This window comes from Garra rufa, chromosome 12 (assembly GCF_049309525.1).
Source record: "Garra rufa chromosome 12, GarRuf1.0, whole genome shotgun sequence".
NCBI classification, from domain to species: Eukaryota; Metazoa; Chordata; class Actinopteri; order Cypriniformes; family Cyprinidae; genus Garra; species Garra rufa.
The window spans coordinates 44,709,388-44,735,774 of NC_133372.1; positions in this window are offsets into that span (position 1 = coordinate 44,709,388).

Genomic DNA, 26,387 nt, shown 5'->3' on the forward strand with positions numbered 1-26,387 from the left:
AAGATAAAAACATTAAAAAAAAAAATAAAAAAAAAAATACAGAATTCTCAATAAATAAACTAATTAATAAACAAAACTATGAAGTAAAATTATTTTAGTATAATTATAATTAGTTTAAAATATTATAAATAAATTAACAATAATAAAATAATAATAATACATATGAATATATTAGTTAATAAAAAAATATTATATTTTAAGGACCATTAAGAAAAACAATAAAAATACAAAATTTTTGATTAATTAATTAAATACATATACAAACAAACAAATAAATAAACTAATTAATTAATAATAATAATAATAATAATAATAATAATAATAATAATAACAATTAGTAATATGTATGAATGCATTAATTAATAATAAAATTAAATTATATTTTAGGGACCAGGATAAAAACAACAATGCACATTTCTCAATAAATAAATAACATATAAAAAAAATATATATATAACGTAAAATCTTTTTAATAATACAAATAAATTAATAATAATTAAATAATAATAAATATGAATGTATTATTTTTTTAAGTATATTTAAAGGACCATTAAGGTAAAAACAATAAAAATACACAATTATCACTAAAAATGACAAAAACTAATAAAATTAACAAATTTCTAAAACTTTAAATAAAATTAAAATTAAAACTGGAAATATAAAATAAATACTAAAAAGTTAATAAATACTATGATAATATATAAACATAATAAAATAATAATAAATATGAATCTATTAATTAATTTAAAAAAGGACCATTTTAAGGACCATTAGGTTAAAAACAATACAAATATATAATTCTCAATAAATAAATAAACAAATTAAATTAATAATAATTAATAATATTAATATTAATTTATTAATTAAAAAAAAAAAAAAAAAAAAAATTATATATATATATATATATATATATATATATATATATATATATATATTAACCATTTATATAATAACACAAAAAGAAAATAAACTAAAAAGTTTTTAACTGCCATGAAAACAAAAAACAGGTCTGAAACTGAGTGAAATGTGACCTGCACATATTTTTTTTTAGAGTTTCGCCAGCGCATCCTTTCAATGCACTGTAGGCTCCTAAGCTAAAAATAAATCATATTAAAAGCATACGGCCAGAATCTACACATATAAAGCGTTACAGTTTGGTGTATATGTGTTATTCCACCAGCAATTTACTCGTTTGAGTTGTCAGAAACTGTGCCTTCAAGGCCCATAAAGCCCCATGAGCCACCCTACAGCCTCCCGAACGGCGCATCTCCACGGCTTCCTCCATTACACACTGATTTGTGTGTGTACACAGTGTGCGAGCCGCATGAGAACGAGCCCCTCTCGCCGTCACCCTGTCTTGTTACATTAATCTTTACTAGGTCAAGGTCAGACGCAACACAACAAAAGCCACGGCCGATGAACACGCGCGGAAATTTCGCACGGGGCCCTAATTTAATTTAAGCTCGTCAGCCTCGGCTCAGCGGCGTATTACAATCTGGCATCAGACGGCATTAACGAGTGTGTTAGATTGCAGAGCACAAACAATTAACGCAGCCTTAAAGATAACGTGGCGTGAACTAAAAGCTACAGATTAGCAGCATCTACTCTCACCTTTCCATCCACACGGAAGAGGAATATTGCGCTTAAACTTGGGATGGTGCTGAAATAATGCGAGTGGACATGTCTATGAATTCAGCGCTACTTTTATCCAGTGCGCTTATTTCATTTGTTGTCGTTTCATGAATGTTAATAGTTCTATTTCCCCAGCTAGAAATCACAGGTAATAAAAACTACAGCTGCAGAGATTGAAAGTCTCTTTTCATATCTCAGTCTTGGCTTTAAGAAAACACAATGCATTGAATGGCTAGGCACACAAACTAGCTCATTATCAACTAATGACCAGTTTATAGCAAGGTTATTATTTATATATAATATATAATATATACACATATATATATATATATATATATATATATATATATATATATATATATATATATAAAAAATAATAAAAAATAAAATAAATCCCCCACAAAAAAATAATAAATTCCTTAAATAAATGTTAGCTTTAATAAAATAAAAGAATGTCAACAACAACAAAAAAAGACTCAAAACCTAAAAAATTAAATAAGGGGAAAAATACAAAAAAATAATATAAAATAACCAGTTTAGAGTGGGGTTATGATAAATGATAAGTGAAATAGAAAAAATTATTTAAAAAAATAACTTAGGGGAAAATAGACTCAAAATGTATAAAAAAATAAAGTAAAGTAAAGTAAAGTAAAGTAAAGAAAAGTAAAGTAAAATAATAACCAGTTTAGAGCAGGGTTATTATAATTTAAAAAATCATATATATATATATATATATATATATATATATATATATATATATATATATATATATATATATATATATATATATATATATATAACTTACATAAATGACTTAAATAAATACATGCATGCATTCATGCATGAATGAATGAATGGATGTTACTTAAAATAAAATAAATGATTTAAAAAAAATCTAGGGGGAAATAGACTCAAAACATAAATAAAATAAAATAAAATAAAATAAAATAAAATTATAAAATAAAATAAAATAAAATAAAATAAAATAAAATAAAATAAAATAAAATAAAATAAAATAAAATAAAATAAAATAAAATAAAATAAAATAAAATAAAACAAAATATTTCAGCCAGATGCCAAGGATATATTTCTCATCTTTACTCGATGTACTTAACTAAAACTAAAACTAAAAGTTTATAAAAACTAGTAGACATACATTTAAAAAGCAACTAACTGAAATAAGTTTAACTTAAAGTATTACATTTACCAAAACAGAAATAAATTACTAATTTCTACAACTTCAAATGAAATAAAAATTTAAAATGGAAATATAAAAGGTTCTAAAAAGTAAATTAATACTGTGATAATATATAAATAATACTAAAACAACAGCAAACAACTAATCAGTTACGCATTGATAATATAGCATAACAACAGGCGTATTAGGAGGTATTACGGAGGTATTACGGAGGAAAAAAATATACATTTTATTCCAGAAAACTAAAAAAAAAAAAAAAAAAACTAAAAACAGTAATTTACAGTAATTTGGTCAAAATGCATCTATCATTTGGTAAAAGCTCATTAAACTAGATAGATGTCATCAGGTTGTATGCCCTCATCCTCAAAAATAAACCAAAATAAAATAAAAATAAATAACTCAGGTTGAACTTGCAGTGAAGATACACTGCAAAAAATGCTATACTTACTTAGACTTTTGGTCTTTTTTCCAGTCAAAATATCTCAAATTCTCAAATCAAGAAGAATAAAAATTATTGTCTTGTTTTCAATAAAAAAACAAGTCAAAATTAAGTGGGTTTTTGCTTAGAACAAGCAAAATATTATTTTAATGGGATAAGCAAAATAGTCTTATTTCAAACAGAAAATAAGATTATTTTTCTTACCCCATTGGCAGATTATTTAGCTTGTTTCAAGCAAAAACTTGCTTAGTATTGACTTGTTTTTTATCTTGTATCCAGCCAAAATATCTATAAACACTTAAATCAAAAAGAATAAAAAATATCGTCTTGTTTTCAATAAAAAACAAGTCAAAATTAAGCGAGTTTTTGCCTAGAACAAGCAAAATAATCCGCCAATGGGGTAAGCAAAATAATTTTATTTCAAACAGAAAACAAGATTATTTTTCTTACCCCATTGGCAGATTATTTGGCTTGTTTCAAGCAAAAACTTGCTTAATATTGACTTGTTTTTTTTTCTGAAAACAAGACAATAATTTTTACTTATGTTATAAGAATTTTTAGACATTTTGACTGGAAACGACAAAAATTCTAAGTAAGAAGAGCATTTTTTTGCAGTGTACATTTGTTTTGTGTCGATCACAATATTTTGGTTTTAAGGTCATTTTTGGTAATACACATTTTTTCCTCTGTGTTGAAGCAAACCCAGCACTACATTACGTCCACAGGGCAGAATAAAATGTTTTGTTTTATGTTGAAATATTAGTGTTATAGTGTCACGCGGTGCTGCCGCTGCCATAATGGAGCAATACTTCCATCGGTGTGACTCCTGTTTGTCGCCAACAGTGAATACGCCATAGATGTGAGCGTGCCGACGTGGGCACAACCCAGCGCCAGATGCGAGGCAGCACTAGATCACGGGCTGCAAAATAAAACAAATCATTGTTTGTAATGATGTGTCCAAACCTGCAGCAGAGTCCCGCTGGGGAGCGGAGAGAGAGAGGCGCTTTACATGCGTTCACATCCACAGCACCGCGGCGCTGACCATTCATCATGCTGCAATGAGAGCAGTGTGTTCTCATTAGAGCCGCCGCTGAAGCTACACACCAAAGCAAACAAGACTTCCTTAGTCCTTAAAAACTTGCCAACTTCTGACTCTTTTTATGTCTTATTTATAATGGCCACATGCTTTAAAGCGTGTGCTAAAATCCCTTCAGCTTGCTTACAAACAACACGCCTTTTAAAGGAATAAGTCTGACAAAAATGAGCATTCTGTCATAATTTACTCCTCCTCTTGTTCTTCCAAAGCTGTGGAACTTTCTTTAGCCTTGGTCAATCTTTTTGCAGCTCTTTTCTATATAATGATAGTTTGACTCCTATGGGTTAATGTATGGTGTCAGAATGTTTCTCAAAATTGTATGGAAGCCTGTTTTAGCAACTGAATAAAGAATAACTCTGAGAAAAAGTCACAATTCTTAGAAAAAAGTCACAATTTTGAAAAAAAGACACAATTGTGAAATGTAAATACCATTCTGAGCAAAAAAAAAACAATTATGAGAAAGAAAGATTTTGAGATACAGAAATCTAAGGAAAAAAGGTTGAAATTCTGACAAAAATCTAGAATTGTGAAATATAAGATCAAAATTCTAAGAAAAAAGTCCAAATTCAGAGTAAAACAAGGCAGAATTTGCAAGATAATTCTCAGAAAAAAAGAGACAAAATTTTAAAAAAGTTTTAAAGTTACAATTAAAAAAAAAGTTGCAATTTTAGAAAAAATATAAAATATAGCAAAATATAAACTTACAAATCTGAGGGGAAAAGTTGAAGTTCTAAGCAAAAAAATCAATCACAATTATGATAAAGAAAAACAGCATTTGAGATAAAAATGTAAGGGAAAAAAGTTAGATATTTTATATATAATATTATTATATAAGTTATATAGCAAAATATAAACTCACAATTCTGAGAGTAAAACGTCAAAATTTGCAATATAATTCTGAGTTTTAAAAAATCACATTTCTATAATAAGTAAAAACAAAATAAAAAAACAATATTGAGTTTTAAGCTCACAATTTGAAAAAAGAGAGACATAAACTTGCAATTTCAGCAAAAAGTCACAATTATGAGAAAGAAAGACAGAATTGAGGGATATAAAAATCTGAGGGAAAAAAGGGAAAATTCTGACCAAAATCCAGAATTGTAAAATATAAGTTCAAAATTCTAAGAAAAAAGTAACAACTCTGAAGGGAAAAAAGGTAGCAAAAGTTCTGAGTAAAACAAGTCCGAATTTGCAAGATAAATCAGAGGACAAAATGAGCTTAAAAAATGTGAAATATCAACTAATAAATAAATAATTAAAAATAAATTTAAAAAAGTTCAGATTTGCAAAATATAAACTCAATTCTGGGAAAAAAAGTCAAAATTCTGAGTAAAACAAGTCCGCAATTTGCTAAATAGTTCTGAGCAAAAAAAAAAAAAAAAAAGATATAGAAAAAAGTTGAAAAAAAAAATCAAAATTCTAAAAAAAAAAAGCATTAAAGGCAGAAAAATAGTTGCAATTCTTTGAAGAAAAGGTCAAAATTCTGAGTAAAACAAGTCAGAATTTGCAGGATAATTCTGAGAAGAAAAAAACTCACTGTTAAAAAAACAGACAAAATTGAGTTTTAATGTCAATTCGGAAAAAGTTTCAATTAAAAAAAATTGAAATGGAAAATATAAACGTACAATTCTACAACTGTGAGGGGGGAGGAGTTTTAGTTCGGAGAAAAAAGTGAGAATTGAGAGATACAAAACTAACAATTTTGAGAGAAAAAAAGACAAAATTCTGTGAAAAATACAGATTGCAAAATATAAACTTACAATTCTAAGAAAAAGTCCAAATTCTGAGTAAATTCAGAATTTGCAAGATAATTCCGAGAGAAAAAAAAAATCAGTTATTAAAAAAAATGTTTTAAATGTCAGAACAGCAAGAAAACTCTTAGAAATGTGAGATTTAAAAAACCCTGACATTACCATTTCTATGTATTGTTTTGTTTTGTTATTCAAGAGCACAACAAGCTCCCATAAAACTGTCCTTTTTTGATTCCATGGAAAATACAACAGAATTCTGAATAGCAACAACAAGGAGAAGAAAACAATACTGAAAATGTATCTTTTTTCTCCCATTACCTACAGCTTCGAGTCCTGTTTACAATATTTGTGGCATAAAGTGAAAAAAAGTCAAAAATGCAACTATAAACACACACTGACTTTAGTATGATAGCCGCTTATGACCTTGTCTGCAATACCCCATATCTGAGCATGGAAAGTCAGTAAGCACTGCAACTTTTGCATAACATGCATACAAATATAACTAAGCGCTTCTTACAATCCACAAAATCTAGCCTCAGGAATGACACTTACTGTAGTTCATCCACCTACAGCAGATCCAAACAACCTCACAGGTCAAACACCTGAATTCTGCTTTAAGGAAGAATTCACAGAAGCGCTTTCACAAAAACACCAACTTCACATTTCTGCTGTGTTTTCTGTTTGAAATGAGAGTCTAAATGGTTTTCTGTTTTTAACTTGTGTTTTACCTGCCACATTACTGCAGGTCCAATTAACATGACCTAAAATAATAAAAGCCTTTCTCTAAACATTTGTCATCTAATTATCAGGGGTTTTTTTTCATAGCCTTAACTGTTAATTACCTAAGCTGTGTTCTTATATTTCAGTGAAAGAGGAGAACCTAAATGAGAAGGTTTAGCACTTGCTCAAACAGAAATGTCACATTAAATAAACAAATAAAGACTATTTGTTAAAATTAAAACAAACTTCTGTACATATGCAGTCACACTAGCCTAAATTAATCTAAACTTAGCCTAAATTAACTGGTTGTTTATTTTTGGCTCAATCGGCAACACTGTTACCCATTCCAGCAATTTTTTTTTTTTTTTTTTTTAATTTAATTTAATTTAATTTAATTTAATTTAATTTTATTTATTTTATGTTTAGTTTATTTATTTTTATATTTAATATTATTAATATTATAGTTTAGTTTAGTTTAGTTTATTTTAAAATGTACTGATACAAAATAAAATTTCACAATTCAGGGTTTTTAAATGTATATAAAAAAAGATTAAAGTTACAAAAACTGCAAAAAATGCTTATATTGAATAAAAGGCAATGGGTTTCTGTTTTTAATTCTTGTGCACAACGAACAAAAAGACAGTTTAGAGAACAGTGAATTTATTTGATAAATTGTGTTTCTTAATTTTAGGCTCAGTAACCCTGTTACACATTCCAGCAATTTTAAAAATTGTATTTTTAATTTTTTATATATATCAATTAATATTTTAATTTAATTTAATTTAATTTAAAAATCTACTAATGCAAAATAAAATTTCACAATTCAGGGTTTTTAAATGTATAAAAAAATAGATTAAAGTTACAAAAATTACAAAAAATGCTTATAATGAATAAAAGACACTGGGTTTCTGTTTTTTATGCACAACTAACAAAAAACAAGATACAGTTTATACAACAATGAATTAATTTGATGAATGTTGTTTCGTAATTGTGATATTTTATGTGAAATGTTCTGTTACAAATTAAAATCTCACTATTAAGGCTTTTAAATTGTCATATTTATTTTAAAAAATCGAAATATTCTTTATTATTTTATTTTGTTTTGTTTTATTTATTTTAAAATGTACTGATGCAAAATAATGCGAAAAATGCATGTATGAATAAAAAGCAATGGGTTTCTGATCTTAATTATCATGCATAAATAACAAAAGACACACTATTTATAGAACAATGAATTAATTTGATGAATTTTGATATGTAAATTTTACAGTTACAAATTAAAATCTCACTATTACGGCTTTAAAGCACATCCTTTAGAGATTTAGAAAACCTGAGGCTGCAAAGCTCATATAACATAAATGCAAAATCAAACTGTTCATAAGAGTATTCAGCTTGACCTCTAGAAATGTTCTGAAGGTTAAGCACGTCCTTCCTCTGATTGAGAAGGAAAACAGATCCTATATTCTGTCCCCTGATCATGAAAAGTGCCACCGGAGAAGGTCTGGTATCTTCAGTCCTAGAACGATCCCCGAGGCGTTAGTCCTGGTACATTTTAAACAGATCCAGTTTAGCGCTGGCATATTTCTGCTGCGCCGGCGAGTCTGGCAGATTGTAGGAGATGTGATGCGAATACACAAAGCGGCACTTGGCAGCAGACAACGGGAATTACAGGTGTGTGTTATAGGCCTGGTAATTACTCTTAGCACAGGGACTGTCTCTCCTAATGTCTTCTGATTCCTCTGGAAATGTGCGGGTAAACATGAGGCGGCTAATGAGGCCTCGCTCAGATCAGATACTAACGCGGGATGAAGAATTGGGATCATTTTAGCCACCGCGCCTCGGGTTAGTCCCAAATCTAACCTTTAGGATGAAAGCTTGACAGATTTTTTTCATTAGCGAGCAGTCAGAAGAACAAGCTGAAATCGTGTAATTGACAAAAGCGTTAGGCAAACGCCGGCTTGACTGTATCACTGGTACAAACCACTAAAACTTTGATGAAGTAGCATGTAGGGAAACGCAGCACTAGCAAGATTTTTCTCTGCGCCAATAAACGTAAAGTGTCTCGGTGGATGTTTTTAAACTCATTTCGGAGCGTCGCAAAAGCCTGGCTTATCTGCGGATGTTATGGAAGATGCAGAATACAGAAGCAGCTTGTTTGATTGCTGTTTACTCCGACATCCATAATGCAACGTGCATTTTATCAGTAGGTAGACAGATGTGATGCTATAACGACAGGAATGTCGTGAATAAAGGCAATGGGTCAGATAAGTTGATGTTGACACGGATGGGAATATTCATCTAATCTTTCCAGTCATTTTCCTATCCAGTAATTCTCATGCGCAACAAACAGAAAAAAAGACACACAGTTTATGGAACAATGATTGTGCAGCTTAAACACATAAATACGTCAGTTGCATTGGATAACAAATAAAAAATAAAAAAGTACACATTTATTGTTTGAGAAGTAGTAACCTGGATAATATGCAAATTCATGCAGTAACTTTTTTTTGTTATTTATTTTTATATTTTATTTCAGGTGCTCAAACACCTTGCAAACAATTTGCTAAACTTGTTATAATTAACTCAAATTAAAACAGCAAAACTATTTTTGTTACATAAAATAAAATAAAAAAATAATAAAAAAAAATAAAAAAAAGAAATGAAAATATAAAAAATTGATTTTTAAAAAAATATTTTTTCAAAAATTGATTTAAAAAAAAAACATTTTTTCAGTTAAAATTTGTTTTATTGCAATAAACAAATTTTAACTGAAAAAATATTTTTTTTAAAAATCTATTTTTTTATATTTTCATTTATTGATGTACTAAACTAACTTAAAACAAAGTACGAGTACTATTAACAAAGTACTATTAATACAAATAAAAAAGTAAAACTTTAACTAAAATGAAAATTAAAATGCATATAAAAATTAATTCAAAACATTGATTAAATACTATAATAATATCTCGATGGTATTATAAAATAAAATAATCCTACCAACAATATATGGTTGATTTGTGTCTAGTTGTCACAAAATCTTGATTGTATTTGGATGTTATTGCAAAGGATGAACTTCACATACAGTATAACAGGCACATAAATTGACAGTAATCTAATACGCAGGTAATTAAAAAAATGTATAGTTTGGTAATTAATATTTTTTTAAAAATAATAATAAAAATATATAGTTTAGGGGTGATAAGCTTTTGAAAGAAGTCTCTTCTGCTCACCAAGGCTGCATTTGTTTGATAAAAAATACAGCAAAAATTGTGAAATATTATGACAATTGAATGAAATATGGAATTTTAATATCACTTGTGATTAATTTAATGAATCCTTGATGAATAAAAGTATTAATTTTAAAACAAAAACTGAGCTAATTCCAGCAATTTTTTTTAAATGTACCAATGCAAAATAAAATATCACAATTCAATGTTTTCCAAAATTTCGGTTAAAGTTTTACAAAAACTGCAAAAAATGTATGTATGAATAAAAAGCAATGGGTTTCTGATCTTATCTCGCACAACTAACAAAAAACAAGACACGCTGTTTATAGAACAATTAATAATTTGATGCATTTTGTTTCTTATTTGTGATATTTTGTATTTAAAATTTACTGTTACAAATTAAAATCTCACTATTAAGGCTGTCTGAAGCACGTCCTTTAGAGATTTAGAAAACCTGAGGCTGCAAAGCTCATATAACACAAATGCAAAACCAAACTGTTTATATTCAGCTTTACTAAGCTCAAGCTTTTGAATGCTAGTGTAAATCACATAAAGCCACAGTGATGTTTCCTTCTAGCACAGACATGATAAAAACACATATCTGATTGTGCTCGAATCTCGTCTACATCAGTTTTGATGGATTCACCCTTGTGCTGTCACAGTAATATGATCAAATCATACAGCACTAAATAAATACATCCACAAAATCACACATAACAGACGATTACGCCATCCATAAATCAGTAAGACGACCAAATCGTGTTTGATCTGAGATGTTCATCACACATCAAGTCTAAAGAAGTTTGCTCCATTTGGATTCGACGGCGGCCCTGAGGCGCTCAGCACAAATCTCCTCAAGAGTGACTTCTATCATTTGTTAGACACACATCTCCTCTTTATTGTTGATATAAATTTCAGCGCAGTGATGTACGATACGCTTGACGCGTTGCATAAAAGTGTAAAAACCAATATTCTTCCGGGCCATTAACACTCAGTAGGGTTTGTGCCGTTATGCAACAAACGCTACAGAAGCGAGCGAGTTTGGGACGAATATAAATTTTCACTGTATACGGCAGATGACGCGTCGCATATTGGCTGTTCTCATCAATCTCATGTGAGATTAATACAAGCTTCGAGCGATCTTTGCATTCCCATCAAGATCCCTGTGAGTTTACAGATGTCCAAGAGGAACCGACGCGGCGTTCGAGTGCCATTTTGATTACATTTAATCACTGTTATCGGCCTCTCAGCTGCGGTCTGAGTGCGAGGCATCAAAAGTAAATAAAGAGAAAGGCCTGTGTGTCTGCGGCGTGCGAGAGAGACAGATTCATCCCCACTGAGTCAGCTGTGGAGGCCGTAAGCCGCTTCGCAGACAGATGAATGACAATCACAAATTAAAGGCAAACACGGGACCGCGTAAATCACAGCGCTGCCGCTCCAGATGTGGGCGCAGAACCCCTGCTGGGGTCGGGATGTTCTGCCAGACCTGCGGCTCGTTAGCGGCGTTCAGCGCCTTCGTTTAGACGCCCAATAAAACCAACATGAAAAAAGAAAGAAAGCGAGAAACGAGGAAGCAGGAAACGAGTTGCACTCCATTCAGGTCTTTTAAATACAGTTCACTTGCTAAATTTGAATTGAATAAAACAAATATTATAGGATATTACTATTCAGTGTTATATGTGACCCTGGACCACAAAACCAGTCTTAAGTCGCTGGGGTATATTTGTAGCAATAGCCAAAAATACATTGTATGGGTCAAAATTATTGATTTTTCTTTTATGTCAAAAATCATTAGGAAATTAAGTAAAGATCATGTTCCATGAAGATTTTTTGTAAAATTCCTACTGTAAACCTATCCAAATGTAATTTTTGATTAGTAATATGCATTGCTAAGAACTTAATTTGGACAACTTTAAAGGTGATTTTCTCAGTATTTTGATTTTTTGCACCCTTAGATTCCAGATTTTCAAATAGATGTATCTCAGCCAAATATTGTCCTATCCTAACAAACCATACATCAATAGAAAGCTTATTTATTGAGCTTTCATGTGATGTATATATCTCAGTTTTGTAAAATTTAACCTTATAACTGGTTTTGTGGTCCAGGGTCACATATATTATAGACAAGTACACATCATTTTAAAAAACAAACAAATAAATAAAAAAGCAGTAAAATATCTAAATATCTTAAAAGGATATATATATATATATATATATATATATACACATATATACATACATACATACATATATATAGATATATACATACATACATACATAGATATTAGAGGATGGATACAGATATTTAGAAAGGATGCTCGGGTTCGGGTCGGGCTCGGTCACATCAGTGCTGCCGGACATAAATATCTTAATGCCTGTCCGGCTCGGGTCGGGTTCGGTTACTGCTCTGTCGGACGCGGGCCGGGCTCGGACAGAAAAATGCGGCCCAATCCGCACTCTAATATATACTTGATAAGTAACAATATAACTTCCATACATAAGGATAAGAATAAATCTCAAAGCAGATTTTTACCATAAACGAAATTTTAAATGAAAATTTAAAGGATATCAAACATTTTTCCAAGCATAATTTTTGTCTTGTTTTCCAGTAAAACATATACAGATCCGTCTATTTTCACGCGGCAGCCTGCAATTCGGCACGCGTGATCACGGGTCTGCCTGCAGGCGCTTTTTCTGATTTTTTTACAACGTTGTTGCGCTTCATATAATATCCACCAGGTGGCGCAAGGAACAACATTCTGTAGCCAAACCCTGCACAAAGATGGCTATTTGGACAGTATTTGTTATGTCTGTTGTTTCAATATCTGGCGCCATAATCGGTAATTCATTCTGTATGTAACGGCAAAGTATTTATAATTTCGTTTCTTTTTTATTAAGTTAATTTAGAAAAAAAAAAATTTGGAGCATTTTTGTTCGTTAAACGTAAGCTTTATTTTAAGTACTTTATGTAATATTTATTCATGATAAACATTTGAATGCTGTCTACATCGCGCACAGACAGCATTCGCATATACAGCATTGCCTATTGTTAACTTAATATTGTATTAATTTCTATAACAATTAATAAAATCATTTCTTAACTCAAAATAAAATATTACGCAGGTTTGTTTATGCATTAAACATAAGGATGTCGTTACCTCGACAAAATGATCTCGTGGCCACGACATAATATGACGTTCCCACGAATTAATATCTCGTGGCAACGACATACAGTAATATGACGTTCCCACAAGTTTATATGTCGTGGCCATGACAAACATAAGTGAACCGAAGGTGTCCCCTCCAGGTCACCGTACAAACGAGTCTTTTAGCTTGCAACGATGTTTGCTGCCACTTCAGTTCAGTGCGTTACATGACTGCCCCCTACTGATCATGTCTTTCCTGTGTCAATGTATTTTCTGAGATCCCTCAGAATACACCGGCGTCACGCGAGACCACTTTACTTCCCGCGCGCATTTTAAATGGCCAGATCTGTAAGAGTCTTAGATACATTTACTTTAGAAGATAAATTGGATTTCAAAACTTTTTTTTAAATACATTTTGGTAAGAGTAAATCTTATTGCAGGTATTACCATAAACAAATCTTAGATGATATTAGTAGTATTCATTGTTAAATATTATAAAAGAAATTGATTTTTGTGTAATGGTCAAATATGAAAAAAGGGTTTAAGGGAGAAAAAAAAAAAAAAAAAAACTACTACTGCTTTAAATTGTTAAAAATATGAAAAAGTTTTCTGTTCAATTTAATTGCATTTGTGTTTTTGTTTTTCTGAGCCAAAAATAAATATCACACATTTTTCCCTAATTTACAGAAGACACTAAAATGCCATTCAGTATTACAATCTTGAAAAAATAAATAAATAAATAAATAAACAGCATTTTTGTCTTATTTTCCAGTAAAATATCTAAACATATTTAACACAATATACATTTACTCTTGTTTTTTACATAAACGTTTTAATTGAAACTTTTACATTTTTAATCTAAAACGTATATACGTACGAATAAGAATGAATAATAATGAGAAATAAATATAAATGTGCATTATCTAAAATTACTGCTTCTCTTTTAAATTTTATGGCTTTTATTAATATGTTTTACTGGAAAACACACAAACAAACCAACAAACAAATACTCAAACTGCACAGATTACTAATAAATAAATACTACACTAAAAGCTCATAACAAATCATACAAAATACTAAAACAAGACCAAATTACAGAATTAAGATTTTTTTAACAATTTTCAATAAATTACAATTTAACAGCCTAAATTTATATAATACAATTAATAAACAATTAATTTTACATAAGAGTATTAGAAGACTGCATAGTTTTCCAAAACACTCTAATTTAGTGTTTCTCAACCTAAAACTAGGTCAGAGATTGTTCATTTAGGATTACAAAATAAACCCATTTTTAGCAAGCTGGTTCATCAAATGCAGACATCAACATTTAAAACGAAACAATATAAAAGCCTGAAGCAAAATCCTTTTGAGAACTGCTGATTTAACTGACCTCAGAGTCCTCACAATGAAGCCAAACAACCTGAATCAGCCTCCATTGTAGGCTACTCAATAAATTCCTCTTCTTGTCATTTCACATCCTGTTTGTCGAGGCCAATTCACTTCAAATTGCAACTTTTCGAATTCTGAGCCAGTTCTTGACCTCCGTCAACACAGAACTCCATCAAACCTGCTGCATTTGTCATTGGCTGTTAGATCGGCACATGATGGCCCCATTTCATAGCGCCAATTAAACGCCTGCTCTCCTGTAATTAACAGCTGTTTTGTCCACTGATCAATAAAAGCTGCTCATTAAAAGTCCCTTTGCTGTCTCTAGATCCCTGGCAAATTTCAACAGTCTGAAAAGGTGCCTGCAAAAATCAACATCGCCTGAAATGCAATTCTCAGCCACAGCTGGCCAAGACAAACCGGCTTGAAAGGAACCCGGCTGGGAAATACTGTTTTCCATCCTTCATAAAAGAGTGCAGGTAATCATGAAGACTGACTAACTTTTACCTTGAGGTTTTCCCAAATCGGACACCTGTATTTTTCTCCAAACCCAGGTAAATGAAAGCCCTGCAAAAATGTTTGGTTTACTCAGAATTGTCTCGCGTGGCCCTTTGAAACCTCTTGAAATATAGATGTGGCCTAGTGGCCATCAACATCAGAAAACCAAGAGAAAACAAAAGGCTGTGATCGTGTTAGAAAATCAATATTCTAGAGCAGAGCGGCTTCTAGAGACAAACATTACATCATGAGCAATTCAGTGGAAAATATGATGAATATGAGTATGATCCACATCCTGAAATCATGCATTACACACCATTTTTAATATACAAAAAAACAAACAAATAAATTAAAACAGCAGTAAAATATCTAAATATATTAAAAATGAGATATAAGTAATAATATAACTTTCATACATAAGGATAAGAAAAATCTCAAGGAAGATTTTAGCATAAACAAATATTAATATAAAAATAGAAAACATTGAAATGAAAATATAGAGCATAAATGCAAATTTCTATAAAACATTTTTCCAAGCAGCAATTTCAAAGATGAAAAAGGGTTTAATACTGATTTAAATTGTTGTTATTTTTCCCAAAAAATATAAGTTAATTGCAGTTTTGTTTTAGTTTTTCTGAGCAACAAAATAAATATCATACATTTTCTCTAATTTACAGAAGACACCCAATAAAATGTCATTCGGTGTAACAATCTTGTCAGGCATATTTACAACAAAAATCAATTTATGACATATTAAAAGACAAATTACTTTCACCCCAAATACTAATTAGTTGTAATTCTACTTTTTGTAAAATCGATCCAAATCCTGAAATCATGCATTTTTACAATGCATTAAATGTACATACTTTACTTTGATGGGAAAGTGCAAGTATGTCAGTTTTGGGACATCATAAAATTGCATTTGCTGTATATGCAACCGCTTCTATTATAACCAGCACAAACTGCTCCTCTTCTGTAGTGCAATGGGTTTTGGGTAATTGCTCAAAGTAAACCAAAATGCATGGATTTGTACTTCAAAATCCACTAGTCCAGACACCTTCAGAGTACTGAGATTTAGGACAGACTAATCCTAATCGCACATACTGTAAGAACAGATAACTCATGTGGTTAATGCCAACTGGGATTCAATCAAAATGTTACTACGAATGATCCAAAAACTACACAACATTGTAACAGTGTGCTATTTTTTGGTACTTTTTTGACTAAATAATTAATTAAGTTTTAGATAAAAAATAAGCTTAATGAAATATTCTCTTTTGAGTTCTGCTCCTCAAATAGATTTTTTTCTTTCTTTCTTTCTTTTTTGTTTGTTTGTTTGTTTGATGTTTAGATTATTTTTTACTAGAAAACATGGCATTTTTAAGAAATGTATTTTGGAATTTTAAAGCAGCCATATTTTTTTAAGCTCTAAGAAAGCAAAAACATCAAGAAAGTAGTCCATAACAATGATATGCTATAAATATACACTATTTAATGACTTTTCTATAGTGCACAGATAGGGCTGGGTAGTAACTGATTACATGTAATCTGGATTACATAATCAGATTCCAAAAGTTGAGTACTTGTAATTAGAGTAAATTACATTTTAAAATACTCATAATCAGATTACAGTTACTTTTTTAAGCATTCATAATTTATTGATTCTCCCTAACTCCTCTTTTAATATCTTTTAAATTTTACTTTCTAAAATAGCCTCCTGTTTTTATACATTCAGAAACTCTTTAAGTTTTGTGAGCACTGACACAAAGATTAGTCATTAGTCAGGTGGTGACGCAGCATTTGACCACTGGATTTACAAAACTCATTTCAGGTTTAAAAAGGGTTTTTCAGGTTTGAATATTGCATCAACTAGTGATAAACACAATGATTTTTATGTGAATTATCACTTTGTAGGTTATTTAACAATGTATTTCTATGTCTTGTCTTTCAAACACATTAAAACACACACATTTACAAACTTTTTGTCATCTGATTCTCTTTCACTTAATACATTTACTTGAAGTACCCCTGAATTGTTTAAATAAACATTTTAATACTTAAGTATTGCATTTTCACATTATTTGGTTCTCTGACATTGGTTATAGTCACATGACAATGCAAGTAAACAAATACAATATTCATTTATTTTTATTATTTTGCTTGATTTTAAAAAGATTTATTTTAATGCAACGTTTTTAGGATTCAATTAATTATTAGTTTTTCATTAAATCTGATTATATTATGTTACTAACTACTTTTTGTCATGCAATTTGGAATCACTAATGTAAGTAATCTACACAGCTCTGTGCATAGGTCATAATAATTTTACTATGCATATCTGTTTTTCACCCCCAAGATTGACTATAAACCATCATTGTGTGGGATTGAGCTGCACATAGATTAGATGCATGTAGAAGTTTTTTTGTGTGTGTTCTACTTTAAGAATTAACAATACAATACTTTTCACAGTGAGAGATTCATCAATCTGCAGAAGCAGCAGATTTTGAGCTTGTGTTTGTAGATGAAGCGGTGTAGGAGTTTGTGTTCATAACTACATTCAGACGCCTGTCTCAGTAAAAAGACACCACAAGGTGAAAACTAGGGATGCACGATATGAAAATTTTTTACTGATAGCCGATAATTAAGTCCTTCTTGTGGCCGATACCGATACCGATATGTTCATATTTTTATATGATAAATTTTGTCCACCGAAGAGAATACAAAATCTGAGATAAACTAATGAAATGTATATTATATATCTGAGTCTAACAATCATAGCAAACATCAGTCCTGACTCTTCAAAAATGTTTTTATTTTTTTGTGTAAGGCACCACAATTCTAAATAAATTTGACATTTGTCAACCTGGAAAAAATGAAAAGTGCATCATGGAGTAACGTCAGATGTCCAAATGTCCGTTAAAGCTTCTTATTGATCATATTATGAATGTGTGCAGCAACCAAACCGTACAAGGCGGGGAATAAAACATCAGAATCGAGATAAAAACATCAACTTTTCAGAATGCCGCAAGCCCAACGCAGGTCATATGATATGAACCAACCAATCAGCTTCACCCGTTCCCTTAATAACATTGAAAGCACTGCCAAGGTGGAGAAACAGCTTATCATAGCTGTACAGGAAAAACCATTTTTAAATAAATTTAATAACAGAGCTACTGCAAGCGATTTTTAATGCTGAAAATCCATTTATCCTTTGCTGAAACTTCCGCGTCTTTATGGAGAGCGCAGGTGAGATTTGTTGTGTTAAAACTTGACGGCTTTTTACCTCCTCTCAGAATCCTTGCTAAACATGTGTTGCAAATAGCAATAGCATCGTCCTCCTCTGCCACCGCGAAAAACTTCCAGACCGGCGAAGACGATGATGACGACACAGATGATGACGCATTACACGCGACAAAGTCCGAGAGTCACTGCAGTTGACAGCTGCAGTCACTTGCACTCGGAAAGCAGATGAATCTCAGATAAACCAGACTGATTGATTGATTTACCAGCAAGAGTACTTTATCGGATCGGATTTCATTTATTTATCGGAGCAATAAAAATGACGTAATTTTTACCCATATCGGTCGATAATTTATCTGTCCGATAAATATCGGTGCATCCCTAGTGAAAACCTCTATAGATCTCCTTCATGTTTTATAGACGTCAGTTGAGTGCACAGATAAGGCCTTGTCACTTATTTTTCCCTCACCTAAATACTTTGTTTTACGCACCCTCAAACTCAAGGTCAACAGCAGAGCGTTTGGACTCTTGTCGCAGATTCTCTATACTTCATTTTCCTCATGAAGTAGATAATGTTCCATGCATTCACATTTAAAGACGAATAATCCACAAAGTATGTCATTGAACAGCGCTGCCAGTCTATATGAACAATGTGATGGCATTTGAAGTCCTAAAAGCAACAAGCACTTTCAGTGTATAGAGCAGTAAAGACTGCATTGAATGGGTGCTGTTAGAATGAGAGAGAAAATTCAACCTCGGATCATCCAAGATGTAGAGTTTGTTTTTTTACCAGATTTGGAGAAATGTAGCATTGCATCACTTTGCTGCAGTGAATGGGTGCCGTCAGAATTATTGTCCAAACAGCTGATTGAAAACATTACAATAATTCAGAAGTAATCCACACCACTCCAGTCTATCAGTTAATGTTTTGAGAAGCCAAACGCTGTGTGTTTGTAAGAAACAAATCCACCATTAAGACATTTTTAACTTTAAACCATTGCTTCTGGTTAAGGTGAGACACTGCAGGTGAATAGGGTAAAAAATTTACTAATAGTCACCTTACTTACCAAGTTAATTGATCACAGTAATAATTGCAAACATTTTTGTATTATTAGTTTTCTAAAATGTTAGGTTTAAATATGCAAATTAGACATTATTTAAGGAAAACGTGCTAATTTGCATACATTTCTAGTACAAAAATCATAACACTGGATGAAGTCAGTTTCAGTATTTTTTTTGACATATTAAGAGTCAAATTTCATATTGCCACTCCATAATTCAGAAAAAAAACTTAGAACAGACAGAAAACAATGTATTTTTTTTTACCATTTTTGGGGGAATAAAATGTTATATAAAATCAAGCAAATCATATATGAACAAATCCCTCTGTAAAAACCTTCAGAATATAGACAGGAATAAAAATGTCAAGTTTGATGTTTTACTGAAGTGGAGATTTATGGCTCAGTGTAGGAGAAAAAAACTTATTTTGAGAAAACAGGCTTTAAAAATATGCATTGTAATTGAAATCGATTGACATAAATAGATAAAGCGCTATAAAAGAAATACTTAACAGTGTCTTTTGGGTGTTTACTTTCCACTAGTCTGAAAAAACACTTCCCAAAATCTGCAGTGTCTCCCCTTAAATTATGATTCAATAATCCATAAAACACTTACTCCATTGAAAAAGACAACTTGTTTGAATCAGGAGAGAAATCTTCACAAAACAAGCACCGTTTATAAGCCCAAACAGTCCAAAACAGCTCTAAACAAATATGTGGATGCATTTTGACATGACATGACTTTTTCACTGGAGGAAGCATTATTGATTATGAACTCAATATTTAATGCCATTTACTTAATGTCAATATTTTGGCTGAAAGCAACAGTTTGACATTAGAACATCTTACTGATGGATTTGTTTCTTACAAACATGCAACATTAACTGATTGACTGGAATTGTGTGGATTACTTGTGGATTATTGTGATGTTTTTATCAGCTGTTTGGACTCTCATTCTGATGGCACCCATTCACTGTAGAGGATCCATTGGTGAGCAAGTGATGGAATGCAACATTTTCAAAAAGTTGTATCTCAGCCAAATATTGCCCTATCCTAACAAACATACATCGATGGAAAGCTTATTTATTCTGCTTTCAGACTATGTATAAATCTCAATTAAAAACAGCTGAGTGGTTTATAAATACGAGTGGTTTTGTGGTCCAGGGTCACATATGTTTAGTGACCTCAGCTGTTTATATGCATTGATTTCCATTAAATTAAAAGTAGTTGAATTTCAGAATCCATCTAATAACTAAACACCTATTAATGAAAGTACGAAGCAAAACCTGTTGGAAGCAAAAAATCACAAGCAGTTCAACATCTTTTGTTGGTCCAGAAACAACATTTTCAGCTGTTAGGACTCTCATTCTGACGGCACCCATTCACTGCAGAGGATGCATTGGTGAGCAAGTGATGGAATGCCACATTTCTCCAAATCTGATGAAGAAACAAACTCCTCTACATCTCGGATGGCCTGAGGATGAGCACATTTTCAGCGCGCTTTCATTTTTGGGTGAACTATTCCTTTAATATCAGGCTATATAAAATGAAAACTAATCTTTCAGTAGGAAAAAAAAAACACTATTGCATCTTTTCAACATGCAAAGACTCTGGTATGTAATCAAACAAATTTAATGGAGAAACTGTGACTTTGATATTACAAAGCATAACCTCAGTTGTGTTTGTTACAAAGACAGGCACAGAACGGCATACAGGGGTCCTTCAGCTGTCAGGACTCCTCCTTTAAAAATCACGCTGGAACGGGAAACTACCGTGCAGCCCTTGCTTTATTGCACTGTGCAGATTTTTATTTCTGGGCATCCTGTCAAAAAGCTTTAGATGGTGTAATTATAGTGCTAAATTCCATTGCTGATGTGAAAAGACTTAAATCAGCAACCACAACACGTAGGACGCTAAAGACTCCCTTTGAGTATCAAACTAAAAGCCACTTAGCCTCTACGCTGAACTTGAGTTTACCAACATCGTCCCTGCCTACAAATGTTCCTCATATGAAGTACAGCAGCCTCAAATGCGTTCAGACACTTGAGACACACTTAAAAAGTCTGAATGTCATTGAATTAGACCACAAAATATCTAACAAAAGCTGCTTTTGTCTTCACTAACTTTGCTTTTCTTCACCCTTTTTGCTCAGTGCCATCAATCAACTGGTTATTTTGATATTTGTTTTTAACTGAAAAGCATCTTCTTTACCAGAAATGACACTTGATATTATATGTAATCATCTAAGGCAGTGCCACTCAGACATTTTAAGTGACTTAAGTGTTTAACTACTTTTGGCATCAAATTAAGTGAGTTTTCATAGACGCTCTCTGACTCTCTGTGGTGCATAGTAACAAATCTTGCATCCTTTAATTCACTCTCAAGCTACATCTGAATAACTGAATCAGTGATAAGTCAATAAACAGGGAAATCACTATATAATTAAACTTATACAAACAATAACTCACACCGGCAAAAATAGCAGCGCCTGTGGGCTCCACGGTACAAGAAAAAAATGCTGTGTGGACGAAAGCACCCATTAATGTAATAGGTATTTCTGTGAGGCCTAAAGGTACAATTACATGTGAGTTAATAGACTTTGACAGCATTCTAATTCTATAGAGCATAGACGTACATGTGTGGAATACAGAAACGGGGAATGAACAGACGACTGCATGCTTTTCAAGTCCACTGCACAATGATTGTAGCAATTTCTTCCTGAAAATTTTGCATATCAAGCCCAAAACAAAGCAATTGCAAAACGATGCAATTATACAGCAAAAAAGATGTAATTTGGTGCAGATGTTATTATTTATATGGCTAAAAGGTATGATGAAATTTTGATATTTGATGCTTTGTAATATGAGAAATTGAATCTTTATAACAGTATAGCAGATACTTACATAAACCGAAATATCAGTTATTCTAAATTTCCCATAAACTAAACGTAGAATGCAATTTATGACTTTTAAATGAACCAGAATTTCTCTTAATGCATATTGCATGAAAACACATGCTGTATGTGACCCTAGACCCCAAAATCAGTCTTAAGTATCACAGGTATATTTGTAGCAATAGCCAAAAATACATTGCATGGGTCCAAATTATGCCAAAAATCATTAGGATATTAAATAAAGATCATGTTCTATGAAGATATTTTGTAAATTTCCTACCATAAATACATCAAAACTAAATTCTTGATTAGTAATATGCATTGCTAAGAACTTAATTTGAACAACTTCAAAGGTGATTTTCTCAATATTTTGATTTGTGTGCACCCGTTCAAAAAGTTGTATCTCAGTCACATATATTGTCCTTTCCTAACAAACATACATCAATGGAAAGCTTATTTTTTCCGCTTTCAGATTATGTATAAATACAAAAAAAAAAAAAAAAAAAAAAAATTAACCGGTTTATAAATATATGCATTGATTTCCATTAAATTAAAAAGTAGCTGAATTTCAGAATGCACTGTCCATCCAAAAACTAAACACCTATAAATGAACGTTATTAAACAAAACCTGTTGTAAGAGAAAAATCATAAGCATTTCAACATCTTTTGTTGGTCCTGGAGCAACATTTTCAATCAAAGAAACACAAATCTAACCCTTGCAATCAATTCCTAACCATTAACTACTATTAAGATCAAAGATTAAGCTCCTAAACCCAGCCAGAAGCTTAACCCTAATATCTGGCTGAAGGTTGATCCAGGACATCTGCTCTGAGAAATCACTGTAAGTAACATGTTTGATATACAGTATTACAACAACATCAGCCTTTAAATCACCACATCCACTTCTGTATAAGCGGCACATTAACATACTTTCCTCGTCACGTACTGTGCTTGCCGTCCTAAACCACCTGATTAGGTTATATTAGCTGAGTGCAAATTAATAAACATTAGATAAATACCTCAGTGTTTCCGTGCATCTGATTACGATGCACCATCAATTACAGCAAAGTGACAGATGGTGAAAGCAAATGAACACACACAGCGCCTGCGAGCGCTGGATGGGCCGCGTCTCACCAAAGTCTGTAATCCATAAGAGTCAGCAAAATTTGCTGTGTGGCAAACCCTTGACTTCATTTGGCACCAGCCGATGGGATTTGGGAGCGTAATCTTCTCAGCGCGCGCGCATCCGGCCCCCACTATCCACCTCTGAATAGCAACTGCCCACTTGAGGGGGAATTCAGCCCGCTGTTTATTTGCACGCGCCGTGCGTGTTGTTTTACCAAGCGATTCACTAAAGGAATTATGCAAATAAACTGACGCCACAAATTCACTTACAAAATCTGTCCTACGTGTAATTCGCACAGCGCAATTCCCCATCCAAACCCCGCAGGACACTGATGAACGACCACGGTCTGACTTTCAATGCTGCAATCCAGAAACCTGAATCAGCTGTTTGAAATACAGAAAGTAAAGCACACATCTGGATATATGCATAAATATAACGCTCTTCTACATTATTTGATTATCACTGGATCATTTGGCTATTATACTAATTAGAGAGTAACTTATTCAAAGTAGCAATGCGTCACTATGTTTTTTCCGCAGCGTAACATAAACAGTCTTTTTGTGTATTACGAATGCAAATGTACACCAGTGTTATTTTAGTATAATTGCGATGATATTATAGTTTTTATTAGTATTTTAAATTAGTATTTATCTTTAAATGAACCATTTTCATTTTAGTTTTAATTGAAGGATTAGGTTTTATTTCAACTTTTTCAACTTTTTATTTCAAGTTGTTTTTTTATGTTTATTTAGCTTGTTATTTTTAATTTAGTTTTATCATACATATTTATTTTTATTTGGCGTTGGTTTTATTTCAAGCAATAAACCTGTTTGATTATTTATTTATTTATTTATTTATTTAGATTTTTGTTTTAGTTTTACTTAATTATAGCAACCCTGCATAGTACTGAAACATATTGTCAAATAAATACTAAAACATACTAAATGTTCATATATATTAGTATTTTTAAATTCGTATTTTTCTTTATATGAACCATTTTTATTTTTGTTGAAGGTGTATTTATTTGCTTATTTATTCATTTATTTATTTTTCTTTCAAGTTTTTCAACTTTTTATTTCAAGTTGTTTTATTAAATGTGTTTATTTAGCTTTTTATTTTATTTATTTTTTTATTTATTTTTTGTTGATATTCATTTTCAATTTAATTGATGGTTTGATTTATTTCACATTTTTTCAACTTTCTATTTTAAGTTGTTTTTAATGTTTATTTAGCTTGCTATTTTATATTTAATTTTAGTTTTTGATTATTTGATTCACTGATTTGCTCATTGGTGTAATTAATTCAATAATTTGATTCACTGATTTGCTCATTTGAGTAAATGGCTCAATCATTTGATTCACAAATTCAATCATCCAATTCACTGTTTCAATCATTTGATTCGCTGATTTGATTATTTGATTCACTGTTTCAATCATTTGACTCACTGATTTGATTATTTGATTCACTGTTTCAATCATTTGATTCACTGATTTGCTCATTGGAGTAATGAATTCAATAACTGGATTCAGTGATTCCATCATTTGATTCACTTATTTGCTCATTTGAGTAAATGGCTCAATCATTTGATTCGTAAATTCAATCATCCGATTCACTGTTTCAATCATTTGACTCACTGATTTGATTATTTGATTCACTGTTTCAATCATTTGACTCACTGATTTGATTATTTGATTCACTGTTTCAATCATTTGATTCACTGATTTGCTCATTGGATTAATGAATTCAATAACTGGATTCAGTGATTCCATCATTTGATTCACTTATTTGCTCATTTGAGTAAATGGCTCAATCATTTAATTCACAAATTCAATCATCTGATTCACTGTTTTAATCATTTGACTCACTGATTTGCTCATTTGATTCACTGATTTGCTCATTGGAGTAATGAATTCAATAATTGGATTCAGTGATTCCATCATTTGATTCACTTATTTGCTCATTTGAGCAAATGGCTCAATCATTTGATTCGTAAAATCAATCATCCGATTCACTGTTTCAATCATTTGACTCACTGATTTAATTATTTGATTCACTGTTTCAATCATTTGATTCACTGTTTCAATCATTTGATTCACTGATTTGCTCATTGGAGTAATGAATTCAATAATTGGATTCAGTGATTCCATCATTTGATTCACTTATTTGCTCATTTGAGTAAATGGCTCAATCATTTGATTCGTAAATTCAATCATCCGATTCACTGTTTCAATTATTTGACTCACTGATTTGATTATTTGATTCACTGTTTCAATCATTTGATTCACTGATTTGCTCATTGGATTAATGAATTCAATAACTGGATTCAGTGATTCCATCATTTGATTCACTTATTTGCTCATTTGAGCAAATGGCTCAATCATTTGATTCGTAAAATCAATCATCCGATTCACTGTTTCAATCATTTGACTCACTGATTTGATTATTTGATTCACTGTTTCAATCATTTGACTCACTGATTTGATTATTTGATTCACTGTTTCAATCATTTGATTCACTGATTTGCTCATTGGATTAATGAATTCAATAACTGGATTCAGTGATTCCATCATTTGATTCACTTATTTGCTCATTTGAGTAAATGGCTCAATCATTTAATTCACAAATTCAATCATCTGATTCACTGTTTTAATCATTTGACTCACTGATTTGCTCATTTGATTCACTGATTTGCTCATTGGAGTAATGAATTCAATAATTGGATTCAGTGATTCCATCATTTGATTCACTTATTTGCTCATTTGAGCAAATGGCTCAATCATTTGATTCGTAAAATCAATAATCCGATTCACTGTTTCAATCATTTGACTCACTGATTTAATTATTTGATTCACTGTTTCAATCATTTGATTCACTGTTTCAATCATTTGATTCACTGATTTGCTCATTGGAGTAATGAATTCAATAATTGGATTCAGTGATTCCATCATTTGATTCACTTATTTGCTCATTTGAG